Here is a 23,716-nt window from a genome sequence, read left to right as displayed (position 1 = left end):
ACCAGTCTTCCAGTTCCTATGAAAGGGCTCTGTTTGCGTGTTGGATCATGCTTTCAACACTCAAGTAGGTAGCTGGCAACTCAGCTTAGCCTTCATTTCCTGCTTGCTCAGAGTGAAAGTGAGAGCTTAAGGCCTTATCAAGTCTTTCATGAGCATGCCCACAACCCTGGGTATGTGCGTGGTCCTACACACACGTGTGCCCTTCTATATTCCCAAGAACACGTCATCAGAGACTTTCAAAGCTTCCATAGACATCTTACTTCCCAACTTTTCCTTTGGAGATTCTCAGTTAGTCTATTGTTTGCTCCAATTATTATCCACTGCCTTAGGGAGCTGCAAGTTAAATAATTACCTATAATTGTTTTTAACCAAGGAGCCCAGGGAAAAGGCTTTTTATACAGGACAGCTCTGAATGATGCCAAATACAGACAGCTTTACAAGTGGGGTCCTCCAGGGAACCACTGGATAAGTTAAATAATGACAATTCTCTGGGAATGAGACGTTGGGGTCACTCCAGCTCTATGCTGCTTCCTCCAGTGGGCTCCAGGCTGCCAGTTTTCACTGTAAATGCAGGCTGCTAGTTTTCACGGCTACTGTGAAGCTGGAGATAGGGGAATGAGACTAGGGAAAGTTAAAAATGTCAAAAAGCTTATTGTTGTTACTGAAATTTTGTTGCTTTTCTTAAATAAATGCTTCGTGGATTGCTGCAAGCCTTTGGTTAGTTTCCAAAGTTCTGAAAAAAGTGATTCTGACAATTTTGCAAGTTTTTACATTGCTGTTTTGGAGAAGAGAATTTGTGAAGGTGCTTATGTTACCATTTTCTCTGATGGCCCTCTCCTGTTTTTAGCTTTCAAAATAGTGTCCTTATAGGGAGGGTCATCTATTTCCTCTGCTCTGTATTCCCACCTGTAACCAGAAGACAGATATCATTGGGAGCAGGTGCAATCATCTTACATCATGAGATGAAAACTGCACAATGGGGATGGTAAGATAACAAGTTACAAGGAACTCAAGTCTGATGATCACTGAGCCATCACACCATCCTTGGACCACCTACCTGAACTTCTACACGAGAATTAGGAGTGTTTGCCATTTAAGCCACTCTTATGTTAGGTTTTCTGTCACACTGAACAACCCAAATCCTAATAATGCACTAGTGAGGTAGATAAGGCAGATTTGTTACTGTGCTTTATTTTTCTTAATGTGAAGAAATTAAAGCTGAAAAGTATTCACTGACATTTCAAGGATAAACAGCTATTATGAAATGGTTGAGTCAAAGTCCATATCCAGGAGTTCTCATATCATAGTTCATCCTCTCTCCCTTTTCATAATATCTCTCTGATGATGTGCATGTTACTAGTTTTTCAGCAGCTAAATACCTCATTAAGGGCCATTCTCCCATAGAAGATGTTGGAGTAGGATGGCCTATGTATTATGATCTGAGGGGCAGTGGATGAGCTTCTGAAGTCCAGAAATACCTAATCCACAGCTTTGTAATGGGAGAAGGGAAATAGCTAAGGAGAATTCAGAGAATAGAAGCAGCCCTTCTTTCTTCAAGGACATTTGAGATACATTCAGTTGAAGTCTTATGCAGAATATATGAGATTGTTCACTTGTTTACAACAAGAATAGTATTGGGGTGCAGAAATAGAGAAAGGAATTAGAATTGGAGAAGCTGCCACAGAGGTGATCAAAATGAAATGCAAGGAAACTTTAAGGGGAATGAAGAGAAAGGAGAGGGGAGAAATTAACAGAGTTATGGCTGAGACCCAGCAGAATAAGAAATGAAGGAGGGGAAAATTTTAGACTTTGTTCTTTTTGGATGATAGCTTTTTTTGGTAACGTTTATTTTAGGTTCAGGGGTACATGGTACCTACATATGTACCCCAGAACCTAAAATAAAAGTTACCATAAAAAGCTAGCATCCAAACAAACATTACCTTTGTTGTATAGGTAAATTGCATGTCATGGAGGTTTGATGTATACATTAATATATTACCTAGGTAATAAGCATACTACCCAATAGGTATTTTTTCTGATTCTCTCCCTCCTCTCAGCATCCACCTTCAAGTAGGCCCCAGTGTCTGTTGATCCACTCTTTGTGTCCATGTGTTCTTCTTGTTTAGCTCCCATTTATAAGTGAGAACATGCAATATTTGGTTTTCTATTCCTATGTTACTTTTCTTAGGATGATGGCCTCCATCTCCATACATGTTACTGCAAAGGACATGATCTCATTCTTTTTTATGGCTGTGTAGTATTCCATGGTGTATATGTACCACAGTTTCTTTATTCAGTCTGCTATTGATGGGCATTTAGGTTGGTTCCATGTCTTTTCTATTGTGAATAGTGCTGCCATGAACATACACATGCATGTGTTTTATGTCATTGCATGTGAGATGGATCTCTTGTAGACAGTATAATCTTGAGTCTTGCTCCTTTATCCACCTTTCCACTCTGTGCCTTTTAGTTGGGACATTTAGCCCATTTACGTTCAAGGTTAGTGTTGATATGTGTGAATTTGATCTCGTCATCTTGTTGTTAGCTGGTTATTATGCAGACCTGTATGTGTGGTTGCTTTATAGTGTCACTGATCTATGTAAGTGTGCTTTTGTAGTGGCTGGTAACAGTTTTTCCTTTTCATATTTAGCACTCCTTTCAGAACCTCTTATAAGGCAGGTCTGGTGGTAACAAATTCCCTTAGCAATTTCCTGTCTGAAAGGGATCTTATTTCTCCATCAGTTATGGAGTTTAGTTTGGCTAGATATGAAATTCTTGATTGGAGATTCTTTTCTTTAAGTATGTTGAATATAGGTTCTTGATCCCTTCTGGCTTAGGGTTTCTGCTGAAAAGGGTTGCTGTTAGCGTGATGGACTTCCCTTTGTTGGTGTCCTGTCCCCCTTCACTGTAGCTGCCTTTAATATATTTTTTTTCATTTTGACCTTGGATAATCTTATAATTATGTGTCTTGGGGTTGGTTTCTTTGTGCAGTATCTCACAGGGGTTCTCTGCATTTTCTGAGTTTGAATGTTGGTCTCTCTAGTAAGGGTTGGGAAGTTTTTATGAATGATATCCTGAAAAATGTTTTCCAAGTTACTTGCTTTCTGCCTATCTTTTTCAGGGTTGTCAGTGAGTCATATGTTTGGTCTCTTTATGTAATCCCACGTTTCTCAGAGGTTTTGTTCATTCTTTTTTATTCTTTTTTCTTTATTTTTGTCTGACTGACAAAAATATTTCAGACAGCCAGTTTTTGAGCACTGAGATTCTTTCCTCAGCTTGGTCTATTCTGCTGTTAATAATTGTTATTGCATAATGAAATTTTTGTAGTGTGTTTTTCAGCTCTATCAGATCAGTTTGGTTCTTTTTATAATGGCCATTTCATCTATCAGCTCCTGTATCATTTTATTATAATCCTTAGATTCTTTGGATTGGGTTTTGACTTTCTCCTGAATCTTGATGCTGTTTATTCCTATCTATGTTCTGGATTGTATTTCTGTAATTTCAGCCATTTCAGCCCAGTTAAGAACTATTCCTGGGGAACTAGTGTGGTTGTTTGGAGGAAAGAAAACACTGGGTTTTGAGCTGGCAGAATTCTTGAGCAGGTTCTTTCTCATCTGTGTGGGCTGGTGTTCCCTTAACTGTGGTATAAATTGAGAACAGTCAGTAGACTTCTATTCTGGATGTTTTTAGAGGGCCATGGCTTTGTGCAGGGCCTTTATGTGTTGCTGAATTCTTGTTCTTGGTTTCACAGGGGGTGTTTGTTAGGGAAGTGTTTTTGGTGTTAAAGTTTGGGCTGTGATCCAGTAGGTAGGCTGTTGTTCAGCCATGTGGCTCCCCTGTATTTCCTCACGATTACAGCCACACTCCCTCTCAGTGCTGTGAATGTGTGGGTTCCTCTCCCACTCGAGGGCTGGCTGAAGATCTTGGCTTGGCACTCCTGGGCTGCCCACTGAAGCTCTGGGGAGAGCTCAGGCTTTATGTTCCCTCTGCAGTTTGGAGGCAGCAGCTCCCCTGCTAAGGAAGGGGCCTTGACAGTGATTGTGGCAGAGGACCTTTCACTTGTTTCTTGGGGCTCCACCCCAGAGAGATGTGGATCTGCCATCAATCAGTGGAATTGGCCTGGGATGGGGAGCTGCCCTGTGGGCCCAAGTGGCGAGGGATGGGCGCCCTGATAAGTGGGGTGGTGGGGGTGAGCGTGGTGGTGGAGGTGTCACATGGGAGACAGACCATCCTTTTCTCCTTAGGGCAACTGCAGCTTCCTAAAAGTGTGGTTCAAGCACTCAGGGTCTTTGCTCCTTCCCTAGCCCAAGGGCAGCAAGGGTAGTACTACTGCAGTGGCAGTGGCAGAGGGGCTTTCAGTTGCCTCTGGGAGCTCCACCTCAGAGAAAAGAAGAGTTGATGCTACTGGGAATGTTCAGCCAGGGAGTGGGATGGCTGTGCTGCTGGCCTGAGCCTGGGGCTCCGCTTGTTGAGGAGAAGGAGGTTGAGGGCTCACAGGGAGGAGAGACTGGGCTCCTGCTCGTATGGTGACAGTGGTATGCTGGAAGCACAGGTGAGGCTCTCAGGCTCTTTGTTTCTTCCCCAGGAGCAGAGTCACTGCTGTGGCAGTGGGAGAGGGGCTGTCAGTGACCCCTGGGAGCCCCTTCCCAGGGAAACTCAGAGCAACTACCAATGGGTCTGCTCAGCCATGGGTTGGGTTGTTCCCTGAACCAAGCCGGGTCCGGCTGTGTTTTCTCGAGGCCCAATAACAAGAAGTAGACAAACTAGGAAAGAAGGGAATTTATTACTGTAACCGGATACAGGGAGAAGGCCAGAGATAATTCCACCAGACCAACCCAAAGCGTTACAATTTTCTTAGTGCTTATATAGGTTGGGGTTTGTGCCTACGTGCAGTACAGCATTTGCCTAAGTCTATTGGTAACTAATTTTGTTTCAACTAGAAGTACAGAGGAAAAAGAAATGCTTGCTAAATCCAATTAAAAGGGCCCCAGTACCTCAAGGCCTGTCTACTATGGTACCAGAGTGATTATTTCTATCTTATCTCCTTTACAGCTTGGTCTGGAGAGCTGCCTTAGGCTCTCCAATCAATCTATTCAGACAGCTGCCTCTGTTCCCTTGATTTGTCTCAGATTTTGTCAACCTGAGATGGGTCCTGGCACTAGGAATGTAAGGCTGTTTCTATTAGTTTGGCTTGCTCCACAAGGGAGAAGCCCATGCAAGGGTCCTACGTAGACCATATGTTTCATTTCTGCCTTTGATGTTTGGGCACCGAATTCTCTAGGTTTAAATATTTGCTCAATGTTAAGGCAGCGCTGTGGAAATTTGTCTGTGTACCTGGGGTGCTATGCAGGCCTGTCTGTGCAATTGTCAGGGAGAATTGGCCTGCCACAGGGTGGCTGATCTGTGATCCTGAGCTGGGGGCCTTGCCTGGTGAAGAGTGGCAGGGTGGAAGCTCACAGGGAAGAGAAACTGTGGTATGGTGGCTGTGGTGTGCTAGAGCTGCCAGCATAGCGACTAGGCCCTTTGTTGCTTCCCCAGTCCAGAGTGATTAGGGTGGTATCACTGCAGCTGCTCCGGCAATGGGGGCTGTGGGTTGTCTCTGGGATTTCCTCCTCAGAGAACTGCAGAGCCACCTCTGACTGAAGTGTTCAGGCAGGAGAAGGGTAGTTGTGCTGCAGTTCCTGGTTGGGAGGCCCTGCCCAGTGAGGAGAAGTGGAAATGGAGACCTGCATGGAGAACAGTCATGCCACTTTTCCACGGGGCGGCTGCACTGTACTGGGAATTTGTGCTAGTCCGCAATCACCACACAAACTCCAGAGCCTGAGGGTAACAGCAGCGAGGGCTGCAGAGCAGCAAAGATGGCGGCCTGCCTGTGCCTCTGGGAGCCCCCTCCAAGGAAGTGCAGAGCTGCTACCAGCCCACAGCCCAGGAAGGGGATGGCTGGAGTCCAAAGTCGGGAGGTCTTGTCCAGTGAGGAGAAGGAAGATTGGAAACCCATGTATAAAACAGTCTGGCCACTTTTCCATTAGCATCTACACTGCACTGGGGATCTGTGCCTGTCCCTATTCAGCCGTACCCTCCAGAGCCTGAGGGCAACAGTGGTGAGATGAGAGCTGCGAGACAGCAAAAATGATGGCCTGCCTCTGGAAGCTCTCTCCCAGAGAAGTGCAGAGCTGCTACTGGCCCAAGAGCCCGTTTGTGGGGTGGCTGGAGTCCCAGGCCAGTGGGCCTTATCATATCAGGTGCAGTGGAGGCAAGGCAGTCCATTATTGTTAAGCCCCCTGGATTCCCCTTTCCTGGGAGTGTGCAAAGCAGACTGACCTGTTGCCAGAGCTGCAGCCACTAATGCCAGGATGCCTGGGGATCCAAGGCTCCCGGGACTCTGCATGTGCCTGAGTGGTGGATCTGCCCAGGATCCGCATAGCTCTCCATGTCAGTCTGAAGGCCCTGGTGGGGTGGGCTCATAAAAGGATCTCCTGATCCCAGGGTTGCAAAGGTCCAGGGCAGGAGTATGGGTCCCTGGGGGCTCTCACTCACTGTTTTTTCACATTGCGGGAGACTCCCCTGGCTCATGCCACTCCTTGGTGGACAATAGTCCTGTCTTGCTCCTCTTGATCTCTGTGGGTTGAATTGATTCCTTGATAAATCCCAGTGTGTCCACTGGATGTTCCAGTTGAAGATCTAGTATTTACTCGGCACTCCTTTTTCTGTCTGTGAGAGCAGCACACATGATTCACTTCTAGTCAGCCATCCTGGCTCCTCCCCTGCTATCATTTTTTCTTTTAACCAAGAAAGAATTTAATTTTAAATTATGATTTCAAATTCTAAATTCTGTCTAGGAACTTAATAATAGGAAAAGACTCATATTACATTATTTGGGATGCTGTATAACATCCTCTGTTGAAAAATTGTATAAACTCAAGAGCTCTGGAGCCAGAGTTACCATGTTCAAATTTTTGCTCAACCACTTCTAAGCAAGTCAGGGAAGAGAGGGCCTAGGGCCCCAGCCAAGGAGATGGTTATAGGAAGGTCGGCATCTTATGCCAGGGGAAAGGTCACAAGCTATAAAACAAGAGCAGAAAACATTCAATGCTATTTCTAGAGGAGTTGCGCAGGTAGGTATCTTCAAATATGCAGAGTGGTCAGTATGTAAACAGAGGCCACATAAGGTGTCAGAGGGCATGAGAGCAGCTTCTGTATGTCTCTCTTGGACCTTCAGCTTTGACCAGCAATCCTTTGCATATGTGGCCGAGGTCCAACCCTAAAAGGATCTCTCATGCTGAATTAAAAGACCAATAGGCAATGTAGATTGTTTTGATCAATAATAAGGAAATAAAACAATTGATAACACACATTGTCTTACAGATATGATTTTTCAAGACAATGTCCACTTTATAGAGAGAAAAGACTTTTAAGGGATTCTTGGTGATAACAGATTGGGAACCAAAGTATGAACTAATGATCTCTAAGATCTTTCCAATTTTAACATTCTATAAACTAAAAAAAAAAATTCTTATGACCTTATTAAGGCATGAAGTAATCCACACATTGTTTCTTATTAGGAATTCTGAAAAGCAGTCAATAACAGTGTCCCATCATTATTAACATTATTATTATATTTAAAGGTCATATAGTGAAATAGTATTCTGAAATATCATGGGTTTTTTTTCCTCCCAATATTTTAACTTATTTTATAATCCCTCCCTTATTTAGGTGGCTAGATCATAGACATTAACACATACTGCACTAGAAGCAGAGAAAAGCCTTGAATTTCAGAAGCCTAGGCTCTGAGAAGATACATAGCACAGAAAATGTGAGATGAATCAGATCTATTTTTCATGCCCCCAACTGTTTACAGCTTATCGGAATAAAGAAGGCAGTGGGCTGCATGAAGTAGGTGACAGTCACAGAGGAAGCTCGAAAGGTCACTATGTTGGTGAATCGGAGCGCTTAACTGCAGACAGGACCCACAGCTCCATTCTTGAATGGAGGCCAGTGAAACAAGACTCTCGCATAGAAAGACGTGTAGAATGTCTAGTGAGAGAGGCCTGAGAGGCTCTGAAAACTGCTACTGCTCATCATGATGTGGGGGCAGAAAATTGAGCCAGAGAGAAACTTGAATTTGATGCAGGACTGTGGTGGTCCCATGTGGTTTCTATAGCTCGTGGGCCATGAGGGCAACAGCACATTCACTCCAGAGCGGGACACTGGGATTATCTGAGAGGGCCCTGGTCACCAAGGATCGTGGATGGAGAAGGAGGGGTGATTCAGCAGGGACCTGCACTAAACCAAAGACTGGTTAGGCACAAAACCAACAAATATGTACCTGTTCGGGTGGGTAACAGCCCTCTTTGCCTCCCCTAGGCCCTACTGACCTGTCCCTGAACCCATTGTTTAGCTTTGCATAATCTGTCCTCAGAAATCAGGCAAACCCTGAGGAAGTTGGGGGATGGGGCTGATAACCAAATTGATTAAGTTTCTTCCTCTCAGCAGATTAAAGATGTACAAGTAGATTTTGAATTGAGTTATAGAAAAATAAGTTTGCATTTACATACTTTTCAGTTTGCAGATTAAAATTCTTATCTGCTATAGTTAATACCTTTAACTAAATTATTTAGAATCTTCCCAAAGATCCTGCTGGATTTCTTTCATCCCCTCATCACAGATGAGAAATTGTGACCAAGAAATATATGTAACTTGCCCAAAGGCACATAACTGGCAAATGGAAGGAGGGGAATTTGTTGTTTTGCTGATAAAGTCTCTGCTCTTTCTAGAAACCACACAGCTTTGAAGGATATGGCTGCCATGGAAAGGTGGGGTAGGCAGAAAATGAAAGCAACCAATTAAAGGGAGCCAATCCAGAATTTGCCAGTTGCCAAAATCTCTTTGAAATAACTGTGATTCACTCACAAGGAGGAAGGAAGTGGCTTTAAAAGAATCAAAATGTGTCTTGTGACAAGAGGCAATTAAATTCTGTTCCCCTTAAGTTAAATCCCCTTTATGGCTCTTTGGTGGACACACAATGACTGAAATTATGTCTAAAGAAAAGGCTGTTTACTCTTGGCTGTATATTGATGGGTTAAACACAGGGCACACTCTTAGCAAATTTGTAAATATGGTCCTTAGGGTTGTCTCCGTATAGAAGGCTTCTTTGTTTGTCTATGATTAGCAGAAACAATGCCCAGGAGGACCAAAAGCAAGGGTCCCTATTCCTGGTACAATTAAGGACAAACTTACTGCCAAAGCTGATAGAATTATTTGGGGTTTGTTTACTTGTAGTGGCTATTGAAGAGCTTATGGTGAGGCAGCTGTTGGCTCTTAGTTCATTTCACAGACTCCAGGACAGGGGATGGATATAGCCCCCTTTACTTCAAAAAGCACTGTTAATGGGCATTTAAGTTGCCTTGAATAGGCCAAGCTATCTCAACAAGAGAATGGGAGGAATAAAGAAAAGAAACACCTATAATTTAGTAGCACCTGCTTCAAGGACTGTTTCACTAAATTGGATTGTTGCTGTATGCGCATTTACAAAGCAATTAAAAAAATAAAACTGCATAAAAAACTTTGCCTTCATTTATGGTTCAAAAATACATGAATGTTTTTCTTTAGACCTCACAAATAAGTAAGACTTCAGGGTTTAATATATGGTTTTATTTGGTTCTAATCATTGCCTTTAGTATTTTTTATTTAGTATTTAATATTGCCTCCTATTTAATGTTCTGACCCTCCCTGCAGGTCTAGGACACACAGGATGTCCCTCACGTCTGCAAGCAACACCTTTCATAGTGCTGCATTTTCTGGCTGCCAGATGGAGCTTTTCTTTCACACTAAATTGATTTCTGTGAAAAGTCTTTGTCACTTGCAATATGATGATGCTTCTAAGTCTATGCACCATCTTAACAGAAGGTCCCCAGGTGGACCCTGAGCCATCTTTCTGTAACCCCTCTGTGACCTCTCGGTATTGTTGCCCTTTTTTGACATTTCTGATGATCGCCTCTGAGACTCCAGCTGCAACATCACCCTCTCAGAAGCACAAATTTCATCCTCTGGAAATAAATCCTGGATATATAGTTTTTAAATTTGCTCTCTTTGAAAACTGCCTCTACTCTCTGATTTCCTTCTGGGGTGTGTGTGTGTGTGTGTGTGTGTGTGTGTGTGTGTGTGTATAGTTCTCATCTGCCAATATGCCTTTAAGACATTCTAGAACTATTTTTGATTGGATTCTAGTTAATAATAAGAATAGTAATAGTAATAAAACACTTAAGAGATTACAAAGCACTTTCCTAATACTAGAAATGAAGCTTAAGGGGTCTAAATAGCAAAACCAGGCTACTATATTAGTAAGGGGTAGTTAGGTTTAAAATTCCTGTCCAGGAGAGATTTATTCAGGTAGCACTCTCTTCAAGGTTGTTTTTCTTTCATCAATAGCCACAGTTGTCTTAATATTTCTCAAGTAAGAAAAACAGAAACCAACCAAGCAACCCATTGACAAACCAAAACATTGTGTTAGACAGTTTTTGATGTTGCACTTTGTGGGAAGTGTGGACTCTATAAATTCTTGATTTGCATATTTCTGAGCTTTAAGATTGGAAATACCAGCTAATGCTGAGAACAAATAATTAATGATGACTACACTTAGAAATTTTCAAGAACTACATATGGGAAAACTAAGAGCTCTCTTTTACTATTATGAATAATTCTCTTTTCTCATTCAAAGAAACATCAATTCAGTATAGACAGGTGTATTGATGAAGAGTAGAGAGTAATCAAATACAGAATGATGGCAGTTACTTGTCTTAGTCAACCCAATTGTCTGATTTCCTACTTACTCCCTGAGAGAAGGTTTTAGAGTGTCCTGGCTGTGTGCATGTGTGATATGTGTGTATGTATGCATGTGCATATATATACACACACCCTTTTGCATCTGTGTGTTTATATTCAAGTACTTTAGTTGTTAGCAAACGAAGATAATAAAAACAGCTAACATTTATTGAACAATAACTATTTGGCAGGATCTCTGTTTGGCACTTTATATGCATTACCTAATTTAATTTTCCCAAAAACTCTTGTAAATAAAGCCTCTTAGCCTTCTTCCCCATGTTATCAGCTGAGAAAGGTAAGTTTTTGTTTTTTTTTTTTTTTTTTACAAAGTTTGAATTTTGTCCAAAAAAAGTGAATGTCCAACCTAGGACCGGCATGGGCTCTGCATTAGAACTCATATTATGATGTTACATAAGTCATTCTCATTGAACAGCTTTGATGTTTTTATTTTTTTTGAAGGCCAAATCAAAATCTCCTCTAAGTTATTATTTTTAAAATATATCTGCAGCAGGTAGACTGCAGTTGATAATAACCCTCAAGATTTGGGTTCCCAGAATGAATGGACCAGAGACATGTTTCCCTTATAAAACAATACTGGAATGAACGCTCCTTCTCTCTGTGGGTGACCCACATCACATTTGCATTTGCACTGTGTCATCTGAAGGTCTTCCCTGCTTTCAGGTCACTGTTCAACAATAGCGTGGCCATCTGATTTACCTTTCTATCTTTGCCATTCCGACCTGACTATTCCTCAGAATTAAACATGGCAGTCTCAGATTTGCTCATTTATGGTCACCAATGCTGTGTTGCACTATCCTAGAGGTACCATTTGCATTGTACTCACCATTCACAAAGGAAATTAATATGAATGATATTCTCTGGATTTGTGCAACCCAGCAGTTCTGCATCTCATTTGCCTTCCAATCTAATCATTCACAGTCTCATAACAGTTTCCCAATTAAATCTGAGTTCCATGTACTTTCTAGTATCAAATCCCTAACCTCTCACGTTTCTTATATGGATGAATCAGTTGTTTTCTGAAAAGAGGGCCAGTAATTTATTTATACTTCAGTGTTTTCTTCTTGCTTGATCTAAGGACTAACATCTACTGAATTATCTCCCTGCTTAATTGACCCCATAGATTGTCTTTGTAAAGCAGCATTTCCAACTGAAATTTCCACAAGGCTGTATTTTCATGATCATTGTTTATAGCAAATTCAATATCTGAAGTTTTGATGAGCCTTCCATTTTAATCAACATTTTTCTGCATAAACTGTGAAGATTTTCAATGTCAAATGTCACACTTTATGTACAAATCTGATAATTTTTCCATCCAGTTATAAAACAGATTCGTCACTTTATTCCTCTCTCCTTCCTCTGAAAGCTCTCCTTTGCACTCTAATTTGAATATCTCATCCAGAACTTATGGATCTATATATCTTGCATTATTTTCATCTTTTTCCTGTTAGAGTACATGCCCCTTGAGAACAGGGGCCATTTCTTTTTTATTTTGTATTCTTGTATGTCTAGCAAAAGCACTTGCACAGCAAACATTTGTTAATGTATTTGTCCTTTTTGTTCACTGTTTTATCTCCAAAAACCTAGAAAAATGCCTGGCACAACTATTTTTTGGATGAATAAGTTGATAGTGTTTGTAACGGGAACTTTAGTAAAGAAGTTCTAATGAATAAGATATTTATATAAAAGGCCAGACAGGTAGTAGACACTCACTCTGTCTGAATTGGAATCCATGAGATACTTTGACTGTGATAAATTATTTATAAAATGCAACATTAATAATTCATATTTAGTCCAAAATGAAAACTTGGTGCCCTTTCTGAATATTTTCCACTATGGAAACCCATTTCTCTGAAGATTCATAAGTCATAGAAGAAAGACACTGTGAGAACTTTGTATAGTTAGCCCCATCCCCACCCCAACCCATATACATCAAGTTGTTTTCAGCATGGGAGAGCACAGGAAAGCTGGAAGTTATGTGTGGCATTTTCAGAATACATGAAAGCTTCAACTCCATGCAGAACCACCTGTATAATATGTGGAGTTCAGTGCAAAATAAAAATGCAGGGCCCCTTGTTAAAAAAAATTGCAAGAATTTTAATATGGCAGCAGCAGAGAATCAAACCAAGCTCAGCACCCTTCTGATGTGGGCACAGCTCACAGGTCCATGAAGTAAGGCTGAGCTCCATGTAAGATCTGTCACTATAGATTCTATGAGGTTAGTTTAAGTTACTCCACAGAGGAAACAGTAACTGTTCAAGAAAGAGGATGTTTTTGGTCTCTCTGTGGATTTTAACACTGGGAGTACTCAAGGATCTAAATGGAGTATTTCACAGGGGAGCTGGTATCTGCTAAGGCAGGTCACTGGCTTCTGGGAAGAGATAGAATTGTTGGCATTATTAAAGCGTTGGTAGGGAGGACCCTGAGGCCCCATCAGAACCAGACAATGCCTAGAAAAGACATGGATACTTGTAAGTCTTGATCTACAGAGGACATAGACATGGACTCTCACCTGGGAGCTTGGGAGTGGCCTCGCTAATGCCAGGTTCTCTTAGAATCAGAGCCCCAAGTATCTAAAGTATCCTGAATCCAGTGCAATGTTTATTTTAACGTGAGACCTTGGGTAATAGAAAAAGAGTGTGGCCTGAGAAATAGGAGGTACACATAACTAATCCCAGAAAAAAATGTGCATGATTGCATGATGGGACACCTGGTCTCATTCTATAAATAGAAGGTCCAGGCTGCAGCCCGGGCTTAGCTCTAGGCAACTGTGACTTCTCTGAGTCTCACCTTCCTCAAATGAGGGAGTTGACCCAACTGATTCCCCAAGTTACCTTTCAGTATCTGGAGTCAAAAAATAAGTCTTGATTCTTTCTGTCGGTGTTGGTATAAAAAGCTCACAAAGCACTTCCACATATAATATTTCATTCTGCAATTGTTGAAAGTAGGCCTCCTGCTCCCAGTTTAGGCTCCTCCCACTTCACCACACTGTCTTCTGGCAAACATTTTCTTGTTATAGATTAGAAATGAGCTTCATATTATCTCCTGTTCATAATATTTTCATACTCTGGGTTTATTCTACAGGAGACTTCCTGTCTCAAGTGTACAGGTGAGGTAGAGACATTGCAGAGCTGTCTCTGCTTCAGCAGACCTAGGTAGATGGCCTCTGTGATGGAAGAGGTCTAAGTAAGTGTAAGGACAATGGCTGTGTTGCAGTCAAGCAGAGGCGGAGATACACATCCGGCACAGCATGACACAGTGGGATTGGAGCACAGGTGCACAATCTTGTGCATTATATAATCACAGCTTTGTAGCCATAACATGGGGGGGCTCATTGCCTGCCTCTGAGCCACTATTGTCTGTGAGGTACATAAAAGCAGCACCAACAGTGTGAGGGAGCTGCTGAATAAAGCCATGTCCCACCTACCTGTGGTCTTGTGAGTGTTCTTTCAGCTACCCGCCACCCCACCAACTCCCCTCAGACCTTGGCTGGTGCTGGAACCTAACAGTAAGTGTAAGCCAATGTGCCAAGGGAAAATCTCTGAAAACATTTGGACTTAATTCTAACTTACATTAAATCCTCTACATGCCTCCCAGGAAAGCAAGGAAGTACTTTCTTGCTCCTGTCCCCGAAGGGGCAATAAAACAGACCACTTCCACAAACAACAAATAAGTGACAGAAAAAGGATGGCTAAACTTTAGAATCTGACGTGACATATCCAGTGTAGGTTTGGAAATAGCTCGGTGCTCATGAGAGAACATCAGGGAAGGACATCAATGCCAAGCCAGTGAGGGAGGCAGGAAGTTGGGCTTCACACAAAGCCCAGAAAGTAAGGAGCTGTGATTTACCACAAGACTTCTCTAACAGAGTTACTGCCATGCCTAGAACCACTTGGGGCTGCTGGGTCCATCTGGCCCTTTATCAGCCAAATGTGCATCAGTAGATAAAATTTGTCACTATTTTAATTTAACTAACATCGCAGAGAGAGCATGGCCTTTGGATCAGACACACTTAAGTCTGTTTGAACTTATGGGAACTAATGGTCATAACAATGTTACTTGATTCACAGGTTGATTTAATAATGTTATGATAAATGCACATAAAAATTCCTGGACCTTGGGGGTTATAAAAAACTAAGGTGACTGTCACTGAAATATTTTAAAACCTGCAAAGGCAAGAGTAATTTCTCTTTAAGTAAAAAAGACCTGCTAGAGAGACTGCTTTGGCAGTATAAAGTCTTAGGATGCTAGAACTGGAATTTGGTATTAGATTAATAAAATAGAGCCCAGTTTCTTAAATGGTGGAAAATGAGAGCAATACAAAGCACTGGTAGTCGTAAGGAGGATGTCAGATCTGAGGATTGAGCAAGGTAATGCATTGCTTGCCCTGTCACTCAGTAAACATTTATTGGGCCCTACTATGTGCAGAGCATCTGAAGGGGCCTTCAAGCTATAATCTAACAGGAGACACATGGCACATCCCAGACATTAGAAAGCAAAGTGTCAAGAGAGGACCCCTGCAGGAGTTCAAATGGCTAGGGCCTAAGGATATCAGGAGGTTTGCCAAGGAGGTGACATTTGAGACAGTCCTTAAAGCAGGGTTCTTCAGACTGTGGGTCATAAATTTATTATGGAAGAGATGAGAGACTGCACATTGCAAGGATGAGTTTTGTTTTTTCGGAATTTTTGATTCAGTGTGTGTCCAAGGTCAAAATGTACAGTTCTTATTGTAATTCATGGTCAAAAAGTTTGAAAGTCATTGCCTTAAAAGATTAGTAAGATTTGGACACATTTCTCTGATTTCCTGTCTCTTGCACTGGATTATTTCATTTCTTGAGGTACCCTTCTGTTGCTACTCCCTCTTTCTTGCCTTTCCAACTCCAGAATGAACTGCAAAACTGAGTTTAGGCACGGCCTTTTTCCATAAGATTTTCTCCCTCCCACTCACCATCTTTACCCTAGTGTGGGTTGAGTGCTCCATCACCATGTTCCCACAGCATCCGTGCTTACACATTTCGCAGCACTTATATAGTGATTGTTTTTGCTTGCCTGTCTACCCCCAATCCAAGCTTCCTTGGGTCGGGGAGCTCATAAAGTCTGTGTCTTATTCACGGCTAGCCTTATGGGTATGCAGTCTGTGTAGTCACACAGGGATCTGTAGTTAGAAGAGCCCTGTGCTTCTAAGGCACTGTTATCACTGTTTTGAAATTCTTATTTTAAAACAGAGTCTGAATTTTTGTTTTGTACCATATCTACAAATTATGTAGTCATTCTTTTCTTATTGACCCTAAAGGTAACCAGAACCTTGCTTGGAACAGAGTAAGAGATCCACAAATGAATGAACAAAAGATGAATGATTGAGTGAATAACACCCATCATCTATTGAGAGCCTATTATGTTGTCTCAGAAACTGGGTTAACAGTGGTCATGTACATAGTGTCATCTAAATGTCTGCAGACTTAGGGACAGGTAGCACCAGGGGAAGGAGTATTATGTGAACAAAGATGGGAGGTGAGAAAATATAGGATATGTGAGGAAAGTGGGGCACGTGGTTTAGTTCAATTTAACAGCAAGAGAAGGCATCAGTGAATGTGTGTCTGGAAAGTAGGTTGAGACCAGATTGCAGAGGGAGAGGTGAAAAGTTGAACTTTATGCTGATGATAATGGAGGCCAAGGAACATTTTTGAGTAATAAGGTCTGGGCATGAGGAAAGTTTTGGAGCTGCTTAATGTCTATTCAGCTCTGGAAGAGTATATGGGAAACCTGTTTATTATTTGGGAAAGGAAATTTCCTAAGGTTCTATGAAGTCACTGTTATATTGCATTTCATGTGTTTCTCCAGAATTGTGTGAAAATCAAATGTCATGAACCTATTTTAACAATTGATATTTTGAAAGCACTAAGAGAGACAAGTATTTCAAGATATCCTTTTTTTGAACCAATAATCAATTTGATTTACAACTTTGGGAAGGCATTTTAATTGTGGCTCATCCCTGATTAGGAAGTAGTTGAACACAGAATAAATTATATTAAGTCAGTGAAATATGAATGTTCAGTTTCATAAAGAAAAAAACATAAAGATTGCCACAAAAACATATTCATATGTTTGGAATTCATATGGATTTCCATAAAAACATATTCATATTCATATTGGAAATAGTGTTAGCAGATTTCCAGGTAAGAAGAACCTGTGTTTCTGATAGAAAGAGATCAGACTGGCCATTCAAAATGTGATGCCATCAAATCGCTCAATGAAAAAGCAAACTGTGTAGATATGTTGAGGTGAATCCAGGGAGAAATAAATGGAATTGGATTTTTTTCAAAGTCTTATCTGTCCCTAATTCCTTCTTTTACAAGGGACAAAACTGAGACACGTGCAGCGTGCACCTGGCCAAGACAAACAGCCAGTTTGTAGTCAGGTCAGAACCAGGGCAGGACTAAGGCTGGTTGCGTTGAACTCTGAAGATTGCTGCTAATTCCAGTTTTCTTGGTGTCAGACACATTTCTTTCAGTGATTAATGCTGATCATAAACCCAAACATTGCCTTGGAAATAATAAAAATCGAAATCTTTAAGTCCATCTATATATGTGGTGTGTGTTTTTTCCCTTCTTTTCTCTGCCATAATGGAATCCAAAATAGAATAAACATGTTTTAGATATTCAGACTGTGCCTAGCCAGCAATTTATAGCTATCCCTATCTAAACATTGTCTATCAAATATCTAAATAGAGATCCGAGTCATTTTTCTTTTCTTTCTGCCAGTAGATAAGTAAATAGAAGGAAAAAAATAGCAAGAGAAAAAATAGAAGGAGAAAAATACCATTTGCTTAAAGTCAACTAGCTTTTACTATGGCTCTGTGAGATAAGGAAAAAGCATTTTCAGACAGTTGCTCTGGTGATAAATCATGTACAGGAGATTAGAGCTTAAATAGAGATCCAATTGGTACAAGGTGCAGGGATTCTTTTCATAAGGAACAGATCTTATTTTTAACCTTGGTAGGTTGCACGTAGCTCCTTCAGCAAATGTTATTCAACAAATTCAGACTAACAAACATTCTTGGGCACTTAAAGTGTGCCAAACCTTGTGCCAGGATTGGGAATATAGGAAGAAAAGAGGTACATTTTCTATGTTTAGGAGTTCACAGTCTAGTGAGGAAACACAGAGGTAAACAGGCTTTCATGATATAGAATAAGTGTTATGAAAAACTTGACCTCTGAGTATTAGAATGCAGAAGAAGAGCGTGTTTCCAGCATTCTGGAAATGATGACTTGGTGATATGGAGATGAAGGGAGGATAGAAAAAGATTTGAGGGAGGAAGGTGTTCCAGGCAGAGACACAGCATGTGCAAAGTCAGGGAGCAGGGAGGCCCCTGCTCATTCTGCCTGTGTAGCTAGGAAAACCTGAAGTGTTTCCCATCTGTTTTTCCCTGTGATAAAACAAAGTGATTCCCTACCCCTTTCCCAATTCAGTAAATTGAAAAAAATAGTAAATTTATTAGAAGGCTGCACTATTAAACACACAGAGTCACAGGAAAATATAAGACCAGAAGTAAAGAGAGGTGTTTCATAGGCCTGACTTCAGCCCTCATTATTTTTGTGACCTTCGGCAAGTCATTAATCTTTTAAGGCTTAGTTTTCTTATCTGTTAAGTGGAGATAATTATGCCTGCCTACATCACAGACTCCTTTTTTTAATCGTTGTCAATAAACTACCAAATGCTATATAACTTAATAGATTTTATAGACACCCACACACGTGTGCGCACATGATTATGTAGTTCATTAGACTGTAAATAGACTATAATAACTTTTATGACCCAAATGTGTTTCTCATGATTTGAGAGTAGATGTCTTCCACACTGCAACCCAAGTGTTTCACCAAAAATATAAATCTGATTTGTCATTTTCCCACTTAAATCCTTTCAGTGGCGTCTCTTTACCTACCAATATCCAAACCTCAATATGTGACCATAAGTCTCTGTAGACAGGTCTCCTTCTTACTTCTTAGTTTAATCTGCCACAACTTTTAAAATGTGCTTTGTGTTTTCATAATCCAAGAGACTGAGATGGCCTCTTTCTTCTCCCTTTCTGCCTCCTGTCCTTCTTCCCTTTTTGGTCCCCAGTTAAACTCCTGCCTAGCACACATTTCATCTTCTGTTTGCATTAGGGATTGTTTTGAAGTACACAGATGATCTGTAACCACATTTGAAATTCCTATTGATTATCAAGAAATTTCTATTTCATGTATTCCCCTTATCTGTGGAAGCCAGGATAATGCACTGTGGCCAGTTAGTAAAAATGGGTCCTAGTGCAAAATCTCATATTCCCCTCCCTTGTCCCCCGGTGTCAAAATATCCTTTTCCATCTCACTGGTGGTGAAAGTTTTAGGTGTTTTTGTTACTGAGGATGATCTTGGAATTATCAAATGTAAAGTCAATTTTTGCATTTTAAAACTTCATTTGTCTAAATATTTGATGCCAAATATTTGTGTTTGAATAAAATACTTAAAAAGTCCATTCAAAAACCAAGCCATTTGTGATAAACAGTGTTTTCCAGACTTTCTCCATACTGTGCAGTCACATTTCTAGTAAAACTCATGTGTCTAAAGGCCGCTGTCAGTTATTCTCCTATGCAAAGAAAGTATGCTGTCAAAAGGTGAGTTTAACTCTCCACTTTAAGGAAGCGGAACTGTCTACAGCTCTTCTACAGATGCTGTTTTCTTTCCACTGCCAAACTTCACTAATACCTTTCTTCCTCTCTCTTTCCCAACTTGCCTCTTTTCCTCTGTCTGGCACTAGGAGCTCAGTGGCGCTGCTCTTGTTCTACTGTAGCATACGGACAGACCATCTGCAAAGGCTCCCGTGAACATGGCAGCCCATATGTGGATTTTTCTGTCTGTGGGGAGAGGGACATAAGAGATTGAAGACTGATTAACTCAGCTCCATGTCTTTCAGAAAAAAATCAAAGGCAAGACCTCAGGCATACACAGAAGCCTCTGGTTCTAATTGTATTGTATTGAATCATTTGTGGGACTTGTTATGAATTCATTTTCATGGTCATGAATGGTAGGCACTATTGGTTAGAAGCAGTTGAAATTCAGTATGTCCCAATAATCTTGCTACTTAATGAAAAAAAAATTAAAAATAAATAAAAAAAGAATAAAGAGTAGACCAAATTCTCCCTAAATTTCCACATTTACCGTGTTAAATAAACATGTATTAGCAAGCAGGCAAAACAGTTTACAAAACTTATCCTGTAAGCTGATTCAAGATCCAGCCTCTGTTCTTTTAGATGATTTGGCCATGTTAAATCAAGGGATGACCCATTTTTACTAGCTGGCCACAGTGTATTATCCAGGCTTCCACAGATAAGAGGAATACATGATATAGAAATTTCTTGATAATCAATAGCAACTTCAAATGTGGTTACAGATCATCTGTGTACTATTCTAGAGGCAAAATTATTGTGGGCATTAGGCAACCACAATTTTCTACAAAATGGCTCAACATAGTAGCTTTTATGGAGCAGGCATCAGCCATTATTTCTAAGTGCACAGGCTATAGACCTCTCTAAATTCTTACATCTAATTTTATACAAATAAAGTATCTCTAGAATATTATAGACAATCCAGATGTTTTGAGACCCAGCTTTCATCAGTGGCAACCCAGATCTAGTATATGTTAAGCTAACTAAAATGCCAGTACTTTCACCAATAAAAAATTCATGTCTAGTATTCATCATGCTAAAAACCTCTGGAGTTAATGGACAATATTGGTAGCTAAAACTGTTGGTAGTAATTTCCTATGATGTTTGGCTTTTTAAAGTAAATATTAGCTGGCCCCTATCTTGTAAATATAGAACTGACTGCAGCAACTGATTGTCTCTACAGTATAGTTTAATCTACATCTAAAATCTTATGATAAAGTAGATTACAGATAATATAGTACTCTGGGTTCAGAAAATACAGCAAACAAACAAACAAAAACTTAGCAGAGCTAATTTCGGGACTAGACTTCTAAATAAGGTTAAGGGTTAAGTTGCCTAGCTGAAGGTCTTCTTTCCCCAAATAACTTTGTATACATTGCTAGAAAAGCAGTTATATTTTCTGAGAGCTCATTAACTCTGAAGATCACATTATCTTTAAAAATATAAACATATCTGGAAAAGTTAAAGAGCCATCAGTACTTATTCATTCAATCAAGTTTAGTGAAAGTGGTTTGGTGGAAATTAATGTTAATTAAGTGTTTTACCTCTTCCTCCCCATGCTGGGCTGGGCAAGTGGGCCAAGGGGTAAGCCAGAACAGGGGCCGGGGCCCTGGGGACAATGTGGAGTATGGTATCCCGAAGTCTGAAGTATCCTGTCTGAAGAGATCAGAGTGAAAAAAGCAGAATTGACAATGTGAGCTACGTTTTTGAGGACCCGTAGAAAGAACCTAGAAAGCTGCCTTGCCTTGTTAAGAACTCACCAGGACAGCTTGCTCTGTGGAGACTGGGACCTTCCAATTGAATGCTGTTTCACAGCAACATTTTTGTTCATCAGGGTATCCTGAAATGCAGACTTATGCAAGTTGGTTATGATACAGCAGTTAGAATTTAGAAGATGATTCTGTGTTTGGAATGCAATGGTGTGCTTGACTCTAAGTTATATATTTTCAAAGGATTGGTAGATTTCTTGCACTTGAATAGCCTAGGAAACTGAAGGCTGGTCACTCTCAGTGAGAGTCAGGACAACACTGAACTAGATTTATGAAATGGAGATTCCAAATGATCATCTCTCTGGGCTGAATGGAAACAACAAGAAATGCCAAGATGACTTGGGGAAGGCTACATTAATAGCAAAGGGCTGTAGCCTATGCTTGGTACCTCTACTCCAAAGCCCGTGCTCTTCCATACTAGGGAATGGAGGGAGGATGAACGTGAGAGGAAAAATGGGGTCAGGGAAATGAGTTTAGAGGCTTTTTCAATGGTCCAGATGAGAGATAACAGTATCTATGTTGGGAGCAGTGAAGTTGCAGAGAGGTAGACAGATTAAGAACAGATATTAAAGGTAGAACAAACAAAATTTTATTGTGGTTTGGATATGAAGGGTGGGTAATAAAGAAAAAAGAGCAATTAACTCTGAATTTTAGATTTTTGACTTGAGCAACCAAAGTGGATGATGTAGCATTTTGTGAAAAGGGGAGTGGTTTTAGAGAAACAAGAAGTTTGGACAGGGCAGATGGGAATTTAAGGAGGAAATTTAGAGAGAATTTTGTTTTGGCCTTATGTTTTTAGAGGCATATTAGACACACATGTGAGATGGCAAGTCGGCAGAAAGGTAATCATGAATCAATGTAATATTCTTATGAAACTGCCAAGTCAAGTTTGTTTCAAAATGTAATCCTCAATAATGAAAGATTGATTATGCAGTATAGAACTTTTGGGGTAAGGCAATTCCATTTTGGAGAATGTCTTGAAAACATTATGATTTGAGTCTTAGAGAAGTTTGTGGTAAACCTTTCTTTCTGCCAGTAGTTTTGTAACAGCGTATATTGTCTATTGAGCCTTTATTCTAGCACGTTAGACAAGACAAGAAGTTTTCAAACATCTTGTTTAAGGCTTTTTCTGGATCTGTCACCTCACTTAGGAAACTTTTATTTCAACTTCTAGGCACCTGAACAAAGACTATTTGTATTGAAGTTCATTTTACCTACTTGCGAAATGACCTCCATGGTCTAACCTGGAAACTGATTTATTCCTTATAACAGTTTTTATTTTATTTTTTAAAGGAAAAAGTATGTTATAAATTCCAAACAATCCATTTAAATAAGCTTTGGGAACATAGCCTGCTAGTAAAAGAGAGACTGCCTGTACTTCCTTTTTGCTACTTTTCATTCCAATTTTCAGTTAGGAAGAACTTGAAGGGAGGAGAATATGTGGAAAGGACTCAGCTGTGTATCTAGCCAGCATTTTAATTGGAGTGTGAATCATATTTAGATAGAGTAGAACCTGATAAAAGTCAGGTTCTCAGAAACCGGAACACCTGTGTTGGAGATTTTAGAAGTCAGAGGCTCAGGACTCCGCAATGCACATCCCCAAAACCACCACACACTGTGAGAATTACATTTCTTTCTTTCTTTTCTTTTTTTTTTTTTTTTTGAGACAGAGTCTCTCTCTGTCGCCCAGGCTGGAGTACAACGGCACGATCTCAGCTCACTGCAAGCTCCGCCTCCTGAGTTCACACCATTCTCCTGCCTCAGCTTCCTGAGTAGCTGAGACTGAAAGTTGTGCAACAGAGAGGCCCTGGAGATTCCCAAAATGCCATTATAAAACAAGACATAGATGAAGTACTGTGGAAAGGACTTGAAATTTAACATCATGTAAGTCTGGATCTCAGTCACACTTTGCTACTTACTAGTCATATGGCCTTAACCTATGCAAGAAAATCACCTAACCTATATATGTTTAAGTTTTCTTACCAATAAAATGAAGATAATAAATACTGTCACATTAGATAGTTTGTTTGTTGATTTACTCATTCATTCATTCAACAAATGTTTTTTGAGCATCTACTATGAACCAGCTATGTGTTAGGTGCTAGAGATACAACAGTGAGTAAGGTGGACATGTTTTTCCTTCCATGGATGCAGATGGCATGTCTCTAAATAAGAGTTGCCATAAAGTGGAATCATTTCCCAATTAGAAGAAAGAGAGATTCAAGTACACGACAGGAAGACCTTGCATAGCCTTGGAGGATGGCGCTCTGGAAAGACCAGCTAGAGATATAAAAGACTGAGTTGGCCAGATAAGGAACAGATGCAGGCAGTCTCCCTGTCTTTTATTCCTTGTATTTAATCACCCATGCCCTGTTGCTTCTCTCTTCCTAACACTTCCTTCATC

The 23,716-nt window shown here is 40.5% G+C and overlaps 1 long non-coding RNA gene across 1 annotated transcript in view; it reads left to right on the top strand.

Annotated features, from left to right (window-relative positions):
• The window catches only part of LOC129049014 (uncharacterized), an 80,021-nt gene extending 56,825 nt beyond the window's left edge, over nt 1-23,196 (top strand). Inside the window, exon 4 of the long non-coding RNA XR_010141298.1 lies at nt 22,983-23,196. This is a non-coding gene — a long non-coding RNA (uncharacterized LOC129049014). The remainder of the gene's footprint in view (nt 1-22,982) is intronic.
• The last annotated feature ends 520 nt before the right edge of the window (nt 23,197-23,716 follow it).

This window comes from Pongo abelii, chromosome 1, assembly GCF_028885655.2.
Source record: "Pongo abelii isolate AG06213 chromosome 1, NHGRI_mPonAbe1-v2.0_pri, whole genome shotgun sequence".
NCBI classification, from domain to species: Eukaryota; Metazoa; Chordata; class Mammalia; order Primates; family Hominidae; genus Pongo; species Pongo abelii.
The sequence above is the reverse complement of the archived record's forward strand: the minus strand, read 5'-3'. Positions and strand labels throughout refer to the sequence as shown.